This window comes from Oryctolagus cuniculus, chromosome 9, assembly GCF_964237555.1.
Source record: "Oryctolagus cuniculus chromosome 9, mOryCun1.1, whole genome shotgun sequence".
Lineage (NCBI taxonomy): Eukaryota > Metazoa > Chordata > Mammalia > Lagomorpha > Leporidae > Oryctolagus > Oryctolagus cuniculus.
In genome coordinates, this window is record NC_091440.1 from 60,121,117 (window position 1) to 60,128,885 (window position 7,769).

Here is a 7,769-nt window from a genome sequence, read left to right on the forward strand (position 1 = left end):
GGAGCTAGGTCTGGGCCAGGCTGAAGCCAGTTCTGGTCCTGACATGGGTGGCAGGGCCCAAGTACTTGGGCCATCTTCTGCCGCTTTCTTAGGCACATTAGCAGGGAGCTGCACTGAAGGGGAGCAGCAGGACCGCAGCTGGTGCTGACATTGGATGCCGATACCACAAGGGGACACTTAACTTACCGTGCCAAAACACTGACCCTAATTGTTCTTGATTGTTTATGTCCTTCCTGGTTTCACAAGTGTTGTCCCTAGAGTTCCCATGTGAAAGCACGAAAAACCATAACGGGATCTACCAGAAAGTAAGTACTGTAACCCTCATGAGGCGCTGATGTAACCAGCTGGCTACCTCAGGCTGACAGGCACCTTCAGGTGATGAAAGCGTAGTTAAGGGTAAATCAGGTATGTGGAGAACTGTGACGGTATGGAAGAAGGAGGTGTTGAAACCCTTTACGAGCTGTCTTCAGTAAGTGGTCACTGGGCAAGGGGCAGCAGGATTTTTCACCTGTGCAGTACACATCAGGCTGCTGATGCAGGCCAGCTACCTGCAGTTAGTGTCCTAGTAATGGGCGGGCAGTCTGGCCACAGATACGACGAGCAGGATTAGCTTATTTCTTCCTTCCTTTCCTTCCTTTCCTTCCTTCCTTTCCTTCCTTTCCTTCCTTCCCTCTCTCCCTCCCTCCCTCCCTTCCTTCCTTGTTTTTGACAGGCAGAGTGGACAGTGAGAGTGAGAGTGAGAGTGAGAGAGAGAGAGAGAGGTCTTCCTTTTGCCGTTGATTCACCCTCCAATGCCCGCTGCGGCCGGCACACCGCGCTGATCCAATGGCAGGAGCCAGGTGCTTCTCCTGGTCTCCTATGGGGTGCAGGTCCCAAGGACTTGGGCCATCCTCCACTGCACTCCCAGGCCACAGCGGAGAGCTGGCCTGGAAGAGGGGCAACCGGGACAGAAGCCGGCGCCCCGACCGGGACTAGAACCCGGTGTGCCGGCGCCGCAAGGCGGAGGATTAGCCTAGTGAGCCGCGGCGCCGGCCTTATTTATTTCTAATGACAAAGAAACTCTCTCAGGAACACGGACTGTCTTTAGAAACTGAAATATTCGATCAGGAGACAAGCAGGTATTTCATATGTTTGACATGTTAGTTTTGAATCCGGAAGTTTCAGAGATGAAGAAAATGTTTCCGAGGGAAAATAAGTCTTCCAGAACACAGGATTCTGAGGCAGAAAGGTCTTCATACCACAGTCTCACTACACTCCCATATTCCGAATACATTTCATTATTACATGCCTGGTGTTTGCCAATGAAGTCTGTGAAGTTATACAGAAAATTTAAAAACTGCTTATAATATTCAGATGCCTCCACTTAATACAACTAAAGGTAGGTCTCTGAAGAGAACAAAAGGGACAAAAGACACACACTGTAATGACTTGTTACACACACACTGTTCTCAGGCAGCAGCTACTTTCTGCAGTTGAGAATTTCACATGCCTGGTCTTTGAAATGGTTGAAACTTTGTAATTAAACAAGTACCCCCTAACAGTTCTACACACCCTCTTCTACCCCACAGCTCAACTACCTGTACTGGGATCTAGAAACAAAGTTTGGGAACTGTGTGTGTGTGTGTGTTAGGGAACAGGGAACTAATGAGAGATTCCAGGCAAAGATAGGGCTAGTCATTTTCCCATTTTAGACGGATCACCATGTAGCTTTTCATGTGAGAGCTGAGACGTCATGCCAAAGGGTTGAAGGGGCATCTCAGGGGAAGAGGAGGTCATAATAGAAAGCGGCCTTTTGAAAAGATACTCCTTTTTCCAAGTTCCTTAAATAGAAATACAAGATACGGATAATATACTTTGCAACAGATACAGGGGTTATGTTGTATTACAAAAAAAAAAAAACAACAAACAAACAAACAAACAAAACCACACCATACTCCAAGTGGTCAACAGAGAAAAAAGTATCTGGGTGTTTTAAGGGCAGAGGGGAAACTCGGGTTGGATTAAGGGTGGTAGTGATGAAGAGATCCCAAACTGTGTTCAAGGAAGAAAATAAAAGGCTTATTTGAAAAACAATCAAGCGGACAGAAGAACATATAGTCAAGGGAGACAGGACATGCAACTGAACACAAAGTTCTTCACAGCCTGGTATTAACCTCCCAAATTACCTTTAACCACTTCAGTCCCAAAGTTGCAAATACATCTCAACCTGCTGTGCTAAATAATCATGACTAAAATATGGGTGTACAGACTCAGGTGCTAGTGGAATATTATTTTAGAGTTACTGTATCAGTGGTGGTGGTGTAAGTCAACCTTATGAACATCTAAGATAAGTTTTCAAGAAGTCTGACTGGTAAAGGAAGGGCCACCACAGTCTTCTATGTGATGGCTACTGCTCAGTTAGCACAGGGAATATGGCAAAAAGGTATGGCAGTTATGTATTGTGTTCTTCCTATCACTTAAATGAACCTAAGTCAACGAAATATGACAAGCTCCACCTGCAAGTTTAAAAACCTGTTAACCTCAGCCTTGTCCCTTCCCTTCCACCACCTCAAGTAATCAATATTTTAAAAAAATGCTAACCATGCCATGTAATCTATTCAACTTTTTTTTTTTTTTTGGACAGGCAGAGTTATACAGGGAAAGGGAGAGGGAGAGGGAGAGGGAGAGGGAGAGGGAGAGGGAGAGGGAGAGGGAGGGGGGGGGAGGGAGGGAGGGAGGGAGGGAGGGAGGGAGAGAGAGAGAGAGAGAGAGAGAGAGAGAGAGAGAGAGATCTTCCTTCCATTGGTTCACCCCCCAAATGGCCACTACAGCCAGCGCGCTGCACCGATCCGAAGCCAGGAGCCAGGTGCTTCTCCTGGTCTCCCATGTGGGTGCAGAGCCCAAGGACTTGGGCCATCCTCCACTGCACTCCCGGGCCACAGCAGAGAGCTACACTGGAAGAGGAGCAACCGGGACTAGAACCCGGTACCAGCACCACAGGTGGAGGATTAGCCTAGTAAGCCACGGCGCCAGCCTCAACCATTTCTTCTGTTACTCTTTATTACACTCTGAAAGACAATTTACATTTTTACAAAATAGATTTCTTGTAAGAGTAGCATGACTTAATTTTCTATATAAGGTGAATATACTGATTTGTTTTTATGAACATATTATTTTACAGAAATAGTTATATTGTTCAAAAGTTAACTGATTTAAGAGGGTGTTAGGTAGCAGTTGGGAAAAGCTACATGCATAGGTAGTTCCAATACCATATCTCAAACATAAAGATGTAAATTTGAGAGTGAATGACAAACTTCAACAAAAAAATTTTACAAAGAGTGTTTTGGTGTTTTCAAAAGAAAGCTAAACTTCTGTTTTAGAGATTTTGTACATATATGCATGCTCACTCCATGTATTCTGAAGAAGTCCAATTATACTTACTAAACTGGTTAAGTTAGTGTTAACTGACTAAAGCACCACAGGTTTTATTTAAACTGCTTACATTAAAAAATATTCAATTTACATAACAAAGTTTTTAAATATTTATTGTGTAAAGTATGAAAGGACTTCAAAATTTCTATGGAGTGGAATTAAGATATATTTTGCTGCAAAAATTTTAAATTCATGCACAATGCTTTCATGATATGCATTTTCCACAACTTTCTGAAGTACCCTAAGAGTTATGTAAATACATTTATATATTATATAACCTAGAAAATAGCAGATGCTTACTAAAACTTTTTCGTATCTTAATTATATCTAAATCTGGTACATAAGCAATCAGTCTCCACTAAGACATATCAGGGTAGGTGTTTACATCCTGGGTTGGCAATGTGGCACAGCAGGTAAAACCACTGCTGGCAACCTGATATCCCATATGACATCAGTTCGGGTCATGGTTGCACCACTTCTAATCCAGCTCCGTGCTAGTGGCCTGGGAAAGCAGTTGAAGGTGGTCCAAGTGCTTCGGCCCTTACACACATATGGGAGACCTGGAAGCAGCTCCTGGCTCTGGCCTGCAATAGGCCTGGCTGTTGCAGCCATCTGGGGAGTAACCAGCAGATGGATAAAAGATGTCTCTCTCCATTTCTCTAATTATGCCTTTCAAATAAATAAAATAAATCTTTAAAAAAGAGAGAGAGAAAAAAAAAAGAATGCCTACATCCTGTATTTGAGTACCTGGGTCAAAACCCAGCTCCAAACTACAGCTTCCTGCTAATGCACACCCTGGAAAGCAGCAGTCATAGCTCAAGTATCTGAGAAACTGCAGGCCACATGAGAGATGTGGACTGAGTTCCTGGTTAGGGAATCTGGGAAGTGATCCAGCAGGTGGGAGCTTCCTCTCTGCCTTTAAAAAAAATTAAAACAATACAAAGATACATACTATCACCGCAGAGTGACACAAATCCATAATGGGGCCAGAAATAGAACCATTACGCTAAAGGAAAGCACTATAACACCAAGTTATCAAAAACCATTTAAGAGGCAGACTCCACAGAATTCCCTGAGTTTAGTTAATAATTTATACATGCTGAGTGTCATCCTCCTGTTCACCTGTGTGCTCCTTTGCAAAACTCACAAAATTCCTACATTCAAAGCCTCAGAAAATCCAAAAAATTCTTTTTTTTTTTTTGACAGGCAAAGTGGACAGTGAGAGAGAGACAGACAGAGAGAAAGGTCTTCCTTTGCCGTTGGTTCACCCTCCAGTGGCCGCCGCGGCCGGGGCGCTGCGGGCAGCGCACCATGCTGATCCGATGGCAGGAGCCAGGTACTTATCCTGGTCTCCCATGGGGTGCTGGGCCCAAGCACTTGGGCCATCCTCCACTGCACTCCCGGGCCACAGCAGAGAGCTGGCCTGGAAGAGGGGCAACCAGGACAGAATCTGGCGCCCTGACCGGGACTAGAACCCGGTGTGCCGGCGCCACAAGGCGGAGGATTAGCCTAGTGAGCCACGGCGCTGGCCGAAAATCCAAAAAATTCTAACAGCTAGCAATATAATTTTGAAGAAATCCTTAGTGGTTTTTGTTTTTTTTTTTTTTTTTTTTTTTTTTTTTTTAAGATTTATTTATGGCCAGCGCTACAGCTCACTTGGCTAATCCTCTGCCTGTGGCGCTGGCACTCCGGGTTCTAGTCCCGGTTGGGGCACCGGTTCTGTCCCGGTTGCTCCTCTTCCAGTCCAGCTCTCTGACTGTGGCCCGGGGAGTGCAGCGGAGGATGGCCCAATTGGTTGGGCCCTGCACCCGCATGGAAGACCAGGAGGAAGCACCTGGCTCCTGGCTTTGGATCGCCTAGCGCCGGCCGTAGTGGCCATTTGGGAGGTGAACCAATGGAAAAGGAAGACCTTTCTCTGTCTCTCTAACTCTGCCTGTCAAAAAAAAAAAAAAAAAATGATTTATTTATCTGTTTGAAAGACAGAGTTATAGAGAAACAAAGGCAGAGAAAAAGAGAGAGAAAGTCTTCTATCCACTGGTTCACTTCCCAAATGGCTGCCAACAGCTGGAGCTGCACTGATCCATAGCCAGGAGCCAGGAGCTTCTTCCAGGTCTCCCACATGGGTGCAGGGGCCCAAGGACTTGCGCCATCTTTTACTGCTTTCCCAGGCCACAGCAGAGAGCTGGATCAGAAGTGGAGCAGCTGAGATGCAAACTGGCTCCCATATTGGATGCTGGCACTGCAGGCGGTGGCTTTGCCCACTGTGTCACAGTGCTGGTCCTATTTTTTTTTTTAAACAAACCATTATGTTTGCAAATTTCCTTGCAGTTATTTCAAAAAACATGATTTCTGTGGTTTCCTGTCCTTCAGCCTTCTTTTTAAGGTGTGAATTGTTTAACTGCTAACAATTTTCTTTTCCTGAACTTTCTACACTTTGTTAGCTTCAACTATTACCCATATTTTTATAATGAATATGACCAGGAAAACCTAGTCAAGCATGAACTTTCTCTTAGCAGGACATAATACTGTTAAAAGCTAAGTAGTTTCTTTTCCATTAAAACCAGATTCCTGCCAATTACTGAGGTGACTGTAAAATGATTTGGTAAAAAAGATCACCATGGGACATAATGCACATCCCATGTAACTAGCACAGTAATTTCTAGCATTCGTTCAATATGTATGTATAGTCAGATTCCAGTTGCTTAAGAAATAATCTGCCTCACTCAGTAGCAATCAGTACAATGCCATGGCTCTCCATGAATAGAATATTCTAGTATCTTACTACTTGATTAGCTGGAGTCTTGCTCAAATGGTACTCAAATGTTTGACTCAGAGAGGGAAAGAGCTTCCATCCACGCATTCCCCAAAAGGCCACTAGTCAGAAGCCCAGAACTCCATCCAGGTCTCCCACATGGGTGGGAGGGGCCCAATTACTTGGGTCTTTTTCTGCTGCTTTCCCAGGCATGCTAGCAGGGAGCTGGATCGGAAGCAGAACATCCAGGACTCAAATGAGGAATTCAATATGGGATGCTGGCCATACTTTTTTTTTTTTTTTTTTTTTTGATCCTGGCGCAGTGCCACAGTTAAAAGGATTCAACAACTTAATCACAATGATGGTAATTTCGAATAACAGAGGAACAAACTAATCATTACACATCTTTTTATTTCTAGTAAAAAGGGAAACAAATCTTTCAAAAAAGAGCCAATCTCCAAGTAGATTTTACTCTTTCCTAAAATATACTGGCAATAATGCATTAAAAGTGATTAGTGCTAACCTCACTTCTTTACGCTCTCCTTTACTGTTTGCAATCAGTGTTCTAACTGTAATCCTCCAGGTCATAAGCTTCAAAATCATCAGTTCATTAAAAATATACTTACTGGGCTTTATCCCAAACCTACTAATTAAAAAACCTCAGCAGCAAAACTTACAAGGCCTACACTGTACAAAACAAGCTTACCAGGTGAGAGTTATTCACCATTAAGTTTGATAACCACCACCCTGTATAAATTTAGGAACTATCTGCCCAATGCTTTATTTTTATTTGCTTGATTTCTTTGAGTACCTTTCAGGTGGTCAGCAGATTAGTGTTAAGTTTTAAGGGAGTTTGAGTATGATTCTACCAACAACCATCTGTTTTCAAGAAGGAAAAATTGTATGAGAGAACTCTGAAAAAAAAAATGTGTATGTAAAATGAAATAATTTGGAAGTATTTAAGAGCCATTCCAGCTCTAAAATCTGAGTTTCATTTTTGTTTTCTCATAGCGACAGAGGATGGAATGCAAATACAAGTTAAATAACAAGTTCCAAAGCTACCTCTATTCTTCACAGATGGCCCATAAAAACATGCTCTGCTGAGCTGATTTTAACAGTTCTATCACACATAAAATTCTATACCACACCTAAGTCCCTGCTTACAACCAATCTATTTAATCCAATCTTTCAGTATTAATTCTGCTGTAACTGTACTTACATTTCACAATAAGAAATAGCTTTGCTAAACAAAGACTACACTAATGTGATACTGCCTGTAACTTAATGTGCAAGGAAGACAGGGTGGAAATGAGGTGAGTATTCAACCTGAGAGTTTCCTAAATACCCATAAAGTAATATACAATAACTCAAATTAACTTGTATCGATACCATCAGTATATTCAGTGTAAAATACCACTTCAACTCATGTTAGATGTATGAGGTAAACTGTGGTTTTATTCTAATAAAGCTGAGTGTTAACATTTATATTAATTTACTGACTGGAAGAAAATAACTTGCATGATGCTGTCACATTTTTTTAAAAAATAAAAATATGGACTCTAAAGTAAAAAATTGATTTCGCATGTTACCCACTCTCCACCCATCC